This window comes from Doryrhamphus excisus, chromosome 8 (genome assembly GCF_030265055.1).
Source record: "Doryrhamphus excisus isolate RoL2022-K1 chromosome 8, RoL_Dexc_1.0, whole genome shotgun sequence".
In the NCBI taxonomy this organism is placed as follows: Eukaryota; Metazoa; Chordata; class Actinopteri; order Syngnathiformes; family Syngnathidae; genus Doryrhamphus; species Doryrhamphus excisus.
Window position 1 is genome coordinate 21,992,001 of NC_080473.1, and position 14,037 is coordinate 22,006,037.

At 41.7% G+C, this 14,037-nt stretch overlaps 1 protein-coding gene across 2 annotated transcripts in view; it reads left to right on the forward strand.

The window, feature by feature from the left end:
- The first annotated feature begins 829 nt into the window (after positions 1-829).
- Positions 830-14,037, forward strand: part of rsrc1 (arginine/serine-rich coiled-coil 1) — a 162,680-nt gene continuing 149,472 nt past the window's right edge. Inside the window, exons 1-3 of one of the 2 annotated variants that reach the window (XM_058080729.1) lie at positions 830-1,060; positions 1,201-1,321; positions 2,583-2,755. The gene's annotated coding sequence lies outside the window, so the exon portion shown is untranslated. The remainder of the gene's footprint in view (positions 1,061-1,200; positions 1,322-2,582; positions 2,756-14,037) is intronic. The other variant, XM_058080728.1, reaches the window with a different exon arrangement.

Below are 14,037 nucleotides of genomic sequence, written 5' to 3' on the forward strand. Positions count from 1 at the left end.
GAGTCAGTGAAACCCAAGTTTTTGTTGGGCCAATGGAACTCGAGTCTTTGTTGCACACTCATGAGTCAGTGAAACTCAAGTCTTCATCATCCCGTGAGTCAGTGAAACCCAAGTTTTTGTTGAGCCGATGGAACTCGAGTCTTTGTTAAATTCAAATTTAAAAGTTAAATTCAGTTCATATGATTAAAATTGTTAAGGAAAAACTTATTCAATTATAGAAAATTAGCAAAGAAATTTAATAATTCCTAACTTTATATAATAGTTAAAAATATTTAAAAGTCTATTGGAGTTCGTGTTTTTATAAGATTTTGTCTACATTGTTAAAAAGTGTACTTCCCCTTTAAGAGCGCATAGAGAAGATATACTTCCTTCTTTAGATTTTGTCGTCAAAGTCTATTGGAACTCATGTTTTTATTATTTTTTTGTATACATTTTTAAAAAGTGTTCTTCACCTTTAAGAGCGCGTAGAGCAGATATACTTCCTTGTTTACATTTTGTCGTCAAAGTCTATTGGAATTCATGTTTTTATAAGATTTTGTATACATTGTTAAAAAGTGTATTTCCCCTTTAAGAGCGTGTAGAGCAGATATACTTCCTTGTTTACATTTGTGAAAGTCTATTGGAATTCATGTTTTTATTATTTTTTGTACACATTGTTAAAAAGTGTACTTCCCCTTTAAGAACGCATAGAGCAGATATACTTCCTTGTTTACATTTTGTCACAAAGTCTATTGGAATTCATGTTTTTATAAGGTTTTGTATACATTATTAAAAAGGGTACTTCCCCTTTAAGAGCGCGTATACTACTTCCTTGTTTACATTTTGCCGTCAACTCGAGAGTTAGAAGGCATACGATTTTCTTGCCTCTTTTGTCTATTTTCAGTTAGTTGAAAACTATTGTGTTAGCCAGCTATTTTGTTTGTATTTTTGGAAATAATAATAATTATAATTTCGTTACAAACAAAACGAGCTACGGACACGGCCTGTGGGATTCAACTTCTGGCAGTGGACAAAGCTAAAGGCTCTCAAGCTAATCAAACCTCTACACATACCACCTAAAGTAATGACTGGCTTTTATGGTTGCAGATACAGAATATTGCTCTGCATATGCAGATTAACTGGATATATATTTTTTTATCACACTCTTTTTAATGTGTCCGTCTGTGTCTCCTCTCTGTCATTAACCTGCCGCCCTGACAGCCTGCTCCCTGCGACACTGACCTGCTTCACCTAATGAGCTACCAATTACTACAAATTAGGCGAGAGAGAGGACGCTCATCTCAACAGGTCGGTGGGATTGGGATGCAGCATGGCGCTCAAGGTAGTAGCATAAATAATAACGAGTGAAGAATCTGTTAGTGTGCACCTACCTGACTTGGTGTTTAGCCTGGCACCTCTTGTGAGTTTCAGCGATCATTTGTATTAGCACCTGCTCCCGCTGTGTTTGTGTGTGTGTGTGTGTGTGTGTGTGTGTATTTGCACGCCTCCATGGTTGCTCTTTAACCCTGCCCACCTGGCAACCACTGTGAGACCAGCCTCCTCTCTGGCCCAGCTCAAATGTTTATTCATTTATTTATGGCAGGCCCGGAAATCATCGCCCTCGTCTCTTGTGGCGCCGAGAGGGAAGGCAGCCCAAATTTATGCATGGCAGCAGAAAGTAATTAGGCATCAATTAACTCATGCTAATGTGTACGCATCGGTTTTTTTTTCCCTAATAAGAGCCCGCCTGTTCGCTAATTTGTAAAAACTGTTTCACATAAGCGTATGCGGTTTGGAACAGACAGCGTCTTGTAGGCTAGTGGAATAGGAAATCAGAGTAGAATTTGGGGAAAGGCTGGAGATGTTAACAAACAAAGATGGGTTCAGGGGTAGTGGAAATATGGCCTCCATACCTGGCCTGGATCGGGAGAGAGAAGGGAAGCGAGGCGTTTATTTGTTGATTCGATCTTAACAGGCAGCTGGTGAGGTAAGAAACCCCCAGAGGTAGAGTTCAGAGGAACACAGTGTGGAAATGTGTGTGTGTGTGTGTGTGCTTGAAGCCCACTCCTTCCTTGGCAGTGTCTTTTTGCCAGGAGCTTTCAAACATCTCTCGCATTAACGGCCGGCAAGCTGGTCCAGCGGCATAAAACACTGTCACGTGATGCTTGGGGAGAAAGCTCAAGGGATGCTGCGCTCTTCTTAGCCTCAACGTTACAGACCAGTGATTCTCAATTTTTTTTCATGCCAAACCTGAAATGAAAACCCAATAATTCTGTAATTGATTGATTGTGAATTTATTCATTTGTACAAACAACTGTATGAATCGCTGGCACCCACATTATTAATGCATGAAGAAAGACTAACAGACCTGGAAGAAATGTTATCCAAAATGCAAGGAAAAGGATTTGGGAAGTGGTCTGTGCCTGTGACTGGGCCACTCCATCACAGCCTTTACAATCTGCTAGTTTTGGGACGTGCAAGTGTAGGATATGCTGGTCTCTCAACAGGAACATAATCCAGACTGAACTCAAAACTGAAGCCAACAAAATGCAGCAAAATGGTCAAAAAGTACACTCTAAAGTCTTCATTTGATTTTCTTTCAGCCCTTTAGGTGGACTTGCTGGGGTGTTTCGGATCGTTGTCCTGCTGCAGAACCCAAGTTGGTTTCAGCTTGAGGTCACCAACAGAGGGCCGGACATCACAGAAAGTCTGCCAGGTCCAGAAGCAGAAAAACAGTCCCAGACCATCACACTACCACCACCATATTTTACTGTCGGTATGATGTTCTTTTTCTGAAATAGTTTTCTGACATTTTCTGTAATAGGACACACACCGCCCAAAAAGTTAAAATTTGGAGTACCCCCCCCCCCCCCAAAAATTAGGAAGGGGTCAAACCCCCCTGTGTCGGCATTGCACACTTAACTACCACATTTCTACTCATAAAACGGTAAAAGGGGTATTTTAGGATCTAACATTTTAGTGTAAGCTTATGTGGTGAGCCTTAAAAATGAGAAACAGCAACCACAATAGTTACCATACTATAAATGACTTGTGGCTGTAGGCAACCCCCTGATTTATTTTCTATGAACTCAACATGATGGCAGTAGCTGCATTTGTATCATAAGTATCAGGAATTGTTTATCTACCTCAGCATCTACCTCCCAAATGACGGCCTGCCTCCAGTAAAATCCAGCGTTTGTGTCATGTGACGGCTGCTACATATGATGCTTATCTGGCTGGTCTTCTGTTAACCTTGTAGTCCGCGCTCATTGAGGACTGTTAGCGGGCTACAGGGCAGCTTGATCAATAGGTCAACATGCTGACAGCAGTCCTCAGGGTGCTACTGGACGCCATGTGGTTACCATGGATGGGCCGAGGTCCTCATTTCCTTGATCCACCAGAAGGTAAAAGATAAGGATCAATCAGATGTTTTCATCATATTTTACCGTATTTTCCCGACTATAAGTCGCACTTTTTTTCATAGGTTGGCTGTTCCTGCCACTTATACTCCAGAGCGACTTATAAATGAAAAACGTGTGCAACTTAATGTATGTTTTTTCTACCTGATTATGCATTTTTGGCCTTGTGCGACTTATACTCCGCAGCGACTTATGTATGGTTTTTTTTCTACCTGATTACTCATTTTTGGCCTTGTGCGACTTATACTCCAGTGCGACTTATGTATATTTTTCTGTACTTGATTATGCATTTTTGGCCTTGTGCGACTTATACTCCAGTACGACTTATGTATGTGTTTTTCTACCTAATTATGCATTTTTGGCCTTATGAGACTTATACTCCGGAGCGACTTATGTATGTTTTTTTCTACCTGATTATGCATTTTTGGCCTTGTGCGACTTATACTCCGCACCGACTTATGTATGTTTTTTTTTTCTACCTGATTACTCATTTTTGGCCTTGTGCGACTTATACTCCGGAGCGACTTATGTATGTTTTTTTCTACCTGATTATGCATTTTTGGCCTTGTGCGACTTATACTCCGCAGCGACTTATGTATGTTTTTTTTTCTACCTGATTACTCATTTTTGGCCTTGTGCGACTTATACTCCAGTACAACTTATGTATGTTTTTTTCTACCTGATTATGCATTTTTGGCCTTGTGCGACTTATACTCCGGTGCGACTTATGTATGTTTTTTTCTACCTGATTATGCATTTTTGGCCTTGTGCGACTTATACTCCGCACCGACTTATGTATGTTTTTTTTTTCTACCTGATTACTCATTTTTGGCCTTGTGCGACTTATACTCCGGAGCGACTTATGTATGTTTTTTTCTACCTGATTATGCATTTTTGGCCTTGTGCGACTTATACTCCGCAGCGACTTATGTATGTTTTTTTTTCTACCTGATTACTCATTTTTGGCCTTGTGCGACTTATACTCCGCAGCGACTTATGTATGTTTTTTTTTCTACCTGATTACTCATTTTTGGCCTTGTGCGACTTATACTCCAGTGCAACTTATGTATGTTTTTTTCTACCTGATTATGCATTTTTGGCCTTGTGCGACTTATACTCCGCAGCGACTTATGTATGTTTTTTTTTCTACCTGATTACTCATTTTTGGCCTTGTGCGACTTATACTCCAGTACAACTTATGTATGTTTTTTTCTACCTGATTATGCATTTTTGGCCTTGTGCGACTTATACTCCGGTGCGACTTATGTATGTTTTTTTCTACCTGATTATGCATTTTTGGCCTTGTGCGACTTATACTCCAGTGCGACTTATGTATATTTTTTTGTACCTGATTATGCATTTTTAGCCTTGTGTGAGTTATACTTTGCAGCGACTTATGTATGTTTTTTTTCTACCTGATTATGCATTTTTGGCCTTGTGCGACTTATAGTCCAGAAAATACGGTAAATGGGCCTGGAGAGTCACTTGTTGAATGTTCTGGACTCCTGTTTGAAAACAAGTGAGGCGGTTGCGGGGACGAGGTCTTTCTTACTTATTCACTTTTCCACCCCTTCCCATCAGTTTCCGTGCTATTTCCTACCGGTTCTCATCAAACTAAGAGTTTCCTTGAATGATTCCCACTCATGGGTGATCACCCACCTTCGCATCCTCCTTGACTGTCAAACAGGGGCTGCCAGTTTGTCGACCCCCAGTCCGTCCTCTCCTTTCGCCACGAGCCGTGATCTTGAGAAGGAGCTTTAAATTGGAAATTATTAGACATTAAACCGGCTGCGTGCAGGCCTGGATCGAACGCGATCAATAACTTGCCCGGCACGATAAATCAGATGCTTTCTCTCTCCCCTTCTCGGCTTTCCTCGCCTCTCTCTTTCTCAGGTGGCTGTAGGCCACTGTTGCACTGGGACATATTTAAATGTTCTTGTAACAAATTAATTCCAACATTTTCTCTTGATTGAATTAGGGCAAAGCGCCGGTGCTGTCACAAGTGTTTGGGCCGCTCCCGGGGAGAGACAAATTGCAAGGCCTGGACACGGGTAACAAGCGGCGGTGTTGAGTCGCTGATAATCTCCCCACTAATTCTCCATTACAGCAAAATGAGGCCATAAATCTTCCTGACAGATGATCGATGTAAACATTGTTTCCCCCATGATTGCCAGCTCTCCCAGTGGAGCTACTGTCCGCTCACAATCCGCTGAAATTACTCCCGAGCCAGCCTTCCCTCCCCTTCCTCTCCTCCGTGTAACGCGTGTGTATGTGTGTGTATGTGTGTGTATGTGTGTTGCATTGGCCTGGCGGGGAAACCAAAGTCACCGCCGTCCTGCCCGGGGAAGAGGTGGCCGTCTAATTTTAGCTCAAAGCCTGCTGAATAAATGGAGAATATGAATCAAAATGTCGCCACATTTCACCACTGCTCCGCATGCGTTATGAAATGCCCGTACAAATGAAAGCACACGCCGCCAGTAGAAGCGACGCTTTGCTTTGGTAACCGTAGCAGTCACTCTTTGTCCTTGTTTGTGTGTGCGTGGAAGAGCATCGGTATCGAACCAGTGAAAGATTGACTTGACAAACCGTGGAAGCGGCTCGGTGATCAGACTCTGCGATGATGATATTGGACGCTTTTATGAAAAGCCGATATGCATGCAATTACACAAGCGGAGATGCTGTAAAAAATCACAACTGGCGCTGACTTCATGTGGGCACTCGGGGTGGAATAGAATGGTATATTCAAGGACCGTAATATTAGGTACAGGAATTACAGTTTGCGGTTTTACGCCCAATGGATTCAGTGTTATCCAGTGTCTGGTTTAATGATCCTCTTTCCACTTCTACTTTATTTATATAGCACATTTTATAAACACACTAGCACAGACTAGCTAAATAAAACGACAAAATAAAATCAATAAAAGTACAAATTGAATTTCATTATTTTTAAATTTAATCAGGAACTAAAAGAAGAATGACATGTAAGACAGTAAAATATTAAAAAACCAGAAGCAAAGCAGTAAAAGTATAAATTTTTTTTAGTTTATTTTATTTTAGTTTTTATTTTTGTCCCGTACCAAAGTACTGGGTGATATGAGCATCCAATGCCATAATGGGTACCATAGTGCGTGTCAATATAGTGATATATATAGCACATCATGACTGGTTCAAGACTCTTTAGCTTCGTAATTTGGCCAAGTTATGTTTCTAATCTTGTTTTAGTTATTCATTCATTCATTCATTTTCTACCGCTTTTTCCTCACGAGGGTCGCGGGGGGTGCTGGAGCCTATCCCAGCTGTCTTCGGGCGAAAGGCGGGGTACACCCTGGACTGGTCACCAGCCAATCACAGGGCACATATAGACAAACAACCATTCACACTTACATTCATACCTATGGACAATTTGGAGTGGCCAATTAACCTAGCATGTTTTTGGAATGTGGGAGGAAACCGGAGTACCCGGAGAAAACCCACGCATGCACGGGGAGAACATGCAAACTCCACACAGAGATGCCCGAGGGTGGAATTGAACCCTGGTCTCCTAGCTGTGAGGTCTGTGCGCTAACCCCTAGACTACCGTGCCGCCCTGTTTTAGTTATAGTTTATGGAAAAAAGCTAAGAATATATCCAAAATGCAACACCGTAGCAACACTCATTGCGGCCATCATCTCCAAGTCACATGACCACAGGTGGCTCTGAGGCATCCCAAGCCACAAACTGAGATGCCCCCCCCCCCAACCCCCTCCCGAGTCAGCCTCTCCTGACTGAGTCGCCGGCATTATGACTTCATCATCACCCCCACCTTCCCCATGAGAAGACAGGCAAAGAAAAACAGTTTGCAGTCATCCGTCAATGTCCATCTGAAATTACAGCTCCACCAATCACCAGCGAGGATCAATAGGGAACGGCTGGACCGGCGGTGGGCGGGGGCATGCGGAGAAGAAGCGAGGTTCTGCAGATTGCCGCTGAAAGACAGAAGAATAACTGATCAATGTCAGAGATTGCCGACATCCAGCAGGCAGCGTGTTCGCCATCGTCACAACTTTTCCGACATGACGGCAGCGCCACATGATTTCATTTTCACTGGCGATCAATTTGCGTAGCCGGAAAGGGCATCCTCAAACGACCATCCGTCTGTGCTCGGCTGTAATTGCAAATTCATACGTAGCAACCGTCCATCGGAACGAGAGTGTAGTCGCTGATGAACTCGATAATTGGCGACGTTGTGTGTTCTTAATGGTTGTTTGATTGCAAGCCGACGCTTGTATTGACAGGTGAGAGCGCTGATTAATGGGAGCTTAAGCTAGTGGCGCTAACAGTCCTTCACACGGCTTATTTAACTCCAAAATAGTGACTGATGTTCCACGGCGGGGGCGTCCTCTAAATCGCTCCCCACTGTGAGCACCGTAATGGGGGCCGTTTATGCGCATCCCTGCAGGAAAATTTTAATACATTTTGCGCACTTGAAGCTAATTATGAGCTCATAATGAGAACCGTGAATATGTTGGATATTCTATGTTAAGGTCAGAGTAGTTTTTAATTGTAACGGCTGACATAATAAGTTTTTTTTTTTTTTTTCCGAAGGCACTGTGAAATTCCGGAATGTGCTTTGAACGGGAAGTAATTACTTTCTTGGTGGTAATTAATAACCTCCATGGTAACCCTGGGTTAAAAATGTTTTTAATTTTCCGAATTAGATTTAAAATATGGCAAAAGGCACAAATCCTCTCCTAGTGCTGGATGAATTATGCTGATCGTTTGACCTTGTGAACATTGCTTAACAGCGCCCGGGCAGTCCAAAGCAAAAGTCTTCTTCGTGCATGAATACAGAGTAGCGGGATTGTGTATTGTGTATGTCATGCGGGGTCAAAGGGGACTTGTTTGGGCTGGGATGGAGATCTGGTTTCAGTTTAGTGGATCAGAATAGCATAAATTGACACCAGGACCCATCTGCCCACTGAATTAATCCCGAACTGTCTTTCTTCCATTTGGCTGTTTTTGTGTTTCTTTATCAGGCCGATGCGCTTCTTTATTCATTCACTTAACTTTTAAAAGGGGAGAGGTGACATGTCCTGGGGCGTCTGTGTGTGTTTGGATACATACATATATACATATATATATATATACATGTGTGTATAAATATATCTAAATATATAAAATAACATGATTTCTGCAGGGTCCCCGCACCCAACCCACTTTCTCTTCCCCGTGAAATCGATTGTTTTGCTGGTAGCTCAAAAACATTTGCGTACACTGTAGAGGGATTCGGTGCCTTGCCGGCAACACCAGAGTAGAAATGCTGGCGGGGGAAAGAAAGAAGCCGGCGAATGGAAGAAAAGTTCCCCGGTCATGCTTAAGACCTCGGGGCCTGCAGGGAGGAAGCGTAGAGGCGGAGACATCGCACAAGCCGCCAACCTGATCTGTCTGAGCGACTTAACCGCATAACATAAAGCGTGATTTACCCCTCCCTTCCCCGACCCCCCCGCACTCACGCTGGCTTCAGCCTGCAACGTGTGCCGTCGCTCCATGATGCAACATGGCTTAGCTTTCGTCCTCTACTGGGTACAAGATGGTGGCACAGGAAGGATCTTTGACCTAAAGCAGTGGTCTCAAACTATCGGCCCTGGGCTCAATCTGTATTTAGTGGCCCCCCCTACTTGACATCCACTGAGCCGTAGCTGAGCGTGAACTCGTCCTCGCTCACCGCTGCCGTGCTGTCGTTCTCTAGGTTGTTCGGGCAACGCCTGGATTGACTCCATGTCCAGTTTGAGCAAAAATACCATCCATTCTGGTGGAGAAAGTTTTCCCACAAAATGTATCATAAAAAACAGATTTGTACACATATACGCATACATATACGCATACATATATGCATACAAGCAGCGGACTGTAGGCCACACATGGCCACATTATAAAATGACATGCATGAGTTGGTGAGGACAAGGCAGGTCTTTGCCAGCATCTTCTTAACACTCAAAAGGTAGACGGAAGTTTAAGGAAAAAAAACAACAAACAAAAACGTTATTATATTAATTATATATTATTATACATTATTATGGATGGATGGATGGAAGGATGAATGGATGGAAGGAAGGATGGATGGATGACGGAAGGATGGATGGAAGGATGGATGGAAGGATGGATGGATGGAAGCATGGATGATGGATGGATGGATGTTGGATTGACAGAGATGGATGATGGAAGGATGGATGGATGGATGATGGAAGAATGGACGGATGGATGGAAGGATGATGGATGGATGGATGGATGGATGGAAGGACGGATGGATGGATGGATGATGGAATGATGGATGGATGGAAGGATGCATGGATGATGGAAGAATGGACGGATGGAAGGATGATTGAAGGATGGATGGAAGGATAAATGGATGATGGAAGGATGGATGATGGAAGGATGGATGGAAGGATGGATGATGGATGGATGGATGGATGGAAGGAAGAATGGAAGGATAGAAGGATGGATGGATGATGGAAGAATGGACGGATGGAAGGATGGATGGATGGAAGGAAGGATGGATGGATGGATGGAAGGATGGATGGATGGATGGATGAATGGATGGATGGATGGAAGGAGGGATGGATGGATGCGACCAGTCCAGGATCAACCCGGCCTCTCGCCCCAAGTCAGTTGGGATGGTACGGCATACCGCCCTACCCAAGTGAGGCTAAGCGATATAGGAAATGGATTTGATGGATGGCGCAACAATGCTGCCTCTGTCCAGCCAGAAGAGCCCTGAGCCCAGAGGGAGGCTGACTTCAATGCAGCGCCCCCGGCAGACACCAATGATTGCTTTGCTTGGACGGACGCAGTGCATAATGGAAAAACACTCAAATTGTTCTTGTTTTTATTTTAAACTCATGTTAGTACTTGTTGGTGTTTATATATTTCTTAGGTATACCCTTTGAGTGTTAAGTTGCTGTGTGATGAGTTTAGTGCTCTGTATAGGATGACGCCATGAGTCAGACTGTTATATTGCATAATAGTAGCGCAGATTACTACAAACCAGGTAGTGCTGCATGGCCTTACCAGCGACCACATTGTAGATGCTCAAACGGGAAAACAAAAACCTAAAAATGACAGGAAAGTAACACTAAAGTCCAACTTATCATGTGGAATCCAATCCAATCCACTTTATTATTCTAGCACATTTTATTTAATGTTGGTAAGAAAGCCACAATGGAGCATCTCTCATGGCAAACCTTAAATTGGGACAAAGCGCCCCTCAACAAGAAGGCCGAGCAACAGGTGAGCCGCTTTTCCGCACGCCCGCCGCCCCTTTAGCGGGGACAAAATCAGACGGCTCGCTGACATTGGCTATCAAACAAACGGCACGGAAAAGATGTCTGCCAAGGAAACAGCCTCCGGAGAAGATGACAGGACGACACGCCCGGCGCGGACGTGTTTATTTGCCGAGAGACGCTACCCGGACTCTCTTGTCGCTGCGTCGCAGCGGCGAACCGAGGTGCCGCAGCCCCACGGGGGGTCAGCCATGTACGGAACATAAAAGGCCAATTTAATTTAGCACGTCCGGCGCCGCAAAGTATTTTAATTCCGACAGCTGTGACTGAGGAGTTAATATTTGAGGTGTCAGAAGCCGGGCGGGGGCCAGTGAATCATTGTAATTCTCATTAAGAGGCTTTCCCCCAGCAGCCACCTAATGCGCAATAATGAAAGTCAAGACGGAGGGAGCGTCTAATGCCGGTTGAGGCCTATCTTTTAATATTCCGCTCTTGATGGATTAGGGAAGCTGGAAATTCATCTTGGATCATAGAGCCTAATTGAATCAAGGATCATTCCAGGAGTATTGCGTTTTATAATAATGTCATTTAAAGTGTCGCCTTCCATTTTTGCCCGTCCCGTATGTACGCTTATATGATGGCGCCACCGGGATGTGTTTTTTGGCGCCGGTCTCTTCTCCGTACGCTCCGACGTAGCCTCTCTGCGGTCTTCTAGCTGGCTTGTTTCATTTTTTAATTTTTTTTTTTTTACCATCCTGGAGCCAATTGAATGAGCTGTTATGAGAAGCGCTGTTTCTCCGGTATGCGCCCCCCCCCCACGCCAACTCTCCCGTCTCTCACCAATTGTATTTGAGGGTAAAATCACGGTGGATGTGAGTGTTGGGATGGTGAATATCACCCAAAGGAAATCTTATCAAGATGTATTACATTTGCATCACCACTTTTCCCACTACTTTCTCAGAGAGGGCGTGTAGTATTTACCCGGCCCGCTCCAGGAAGAGAAATGGCTTTTGGGCAATAACGTAAACAAACGTGATTAATATGAAAACGTGTTGACGTTCGCGGCTTCCAGTACCACCTGGTGGAGCCGTGAATGGACTGTTTTGTCTCCCGGGTAGAAGGTACTACCACATGTTCCTCAACTTATATTACTTCTTTACTTTTCAGTGTCCAGAAGCAAAACTCATCTTCCCGTCGGATGCCACCTCGCACGTAAACACCCTTCTCTTTTCACCGGTCCTCTGTTGGGGTCATGCATTGTCCAACGCCGCGCCCGATTTAGACGCCGCAAACCGAACTTGTCGATGGTACAAGGGTGAACGCCTTGAATGTGACCCTTCTGAAGGGGTCGTTAAGATAAGGGGGCGGGCTCTCAAAGGAGCAAAGTGTTCCCTCTTTGACGCACTCGTCTCAGACGGCTTGGTCCAACTTCCGCCATGTTCCTCACTCGCTGCTCCTATCAAGGAAAGGAAATACTGGGGCTCTAAGTTCCATCGCAATTCCACTTTACGACTATCAGCGATTATGTTACACTTTTATTTTGTTAATATTAAGGTAACAGTATATTAATATTATGGAAAACCAGCTGAAATACAAGAATACCTTCCAAATATTAAGAGAAAAAAGTCCCATTCTGAGTTTAACATTTCTATTCATTTACTTAGCCTTTATTTAACCAGGTAGAAAACACATTGAGATCAACATCTTCTTTGCAAAAGTGACCTGGCCAATACATAATACGTCAATACATACATTTACATTATGCAACAATACAGACAATACAAAAACAATTGGAGTTAAAATGCTAAAGTGACTTTTGAAAACAAATAAAACAAAAATATATATATAAGTTGCATTTTTTTTAAATAAACTATATTATTATAGTATTATATTATATATTTATAAAGATATAATAATATAATTTTTATAATATAATATAAATATATGTATAAATAAATAATATATATATAATAATAATCAAAAAATATATATATAATATAATATATATTATATATTATATTGTGACAAAAAATGATACAAATAAAACAAAAAAATATATATAAGTTGCATTTTTTAAAATAAACTATATTATTATAGTCTTATATTATATACTATATTTATATATATATTATAATATAATATAAATATATATAAATAAATAATATAATAATCAAAAATATATATATAATATAATATAATATAATATGATATATATAATATATATTATATATATCATATTATATTATATTATATTGTGACAAAAATGATACAAATAAAACAAGAACATATATATATATAAGTAGCATTTTTTGTAAATAAACTATATTATTATAGTATTATATTATATTATATATTTATATATATATTATAATATAATTTTTATATTATAATATAAATATATATATATAAAGAAATAATATATATATAATAATAACCAAAAATATATAAATATTTATATATTATATTATATTGTGATAAAAAATGATACTTTAAAAAAATATATTAAACAAAAAAATGTTTTTAAGTCATAATATTCTGAGAAACAACCAAAGAAAATGAAGTTAAAAAAATTGTGATAAAAAGAGTGACGTTCATACTAATGATACACTTTTTCACGGATTTTTCCACAATATAGTACATAGAACTCCTTAGCATAGCTACATGTGTTGCTGTATAAAATGTCAAAATGTCATTTTTCCGTACATGGAAAAAGTTTGGACACCCCTGTCTTCCCTGCTGGGGTGAATTAGCATATAGCAACACTGTCAATACGGCCGTATCGGCGAGGGGACACAAGTGGTGGGATCAATGAAAACATGGGAATCAGACGAGCACTTCCCTGCTTTAAAATTCTATTACGTGCAAAGCTCTCCAACTCTCAGCCTCCACACCTATTGATAAACACTAGCAAAACCTCTTGGATTATTTATTAGCCCTGATGTGGATGTGATGTGGTCCATCAGGAGATCTTCATGTGGAAATAATATTACCAGCAATTAGGGATTAAGATAGCAACGGTCGGAAAGGGCGGGGCTTCAGGGTAATGGTGCTGATAAGGCAAAAACGATTTCTTACACCCGAGTCCAAACTAGCAACATCATCAACAGCATTTTTGTCACAGTATTATGAAGTTCCATTGAAGTACTTTGAACTCAAGCGGACACCGCAAAGCAGTTCCGTGTATTTAGCTCGGAGGTTTTCATGGCACGCGTCCTGTGACCTTGACCTCATCGTCATAATAAAATGGTGACACGTGCCAATAGTGGTGGCTGCTTTCATGACTAATGTACCTTTGATCAATTAAGGCGGATTTGGTGGTCGCTAGTTGTGTGTAAAATTACTACATAGGGGTCATTAGGACAGAGTTATTATTACGTCCA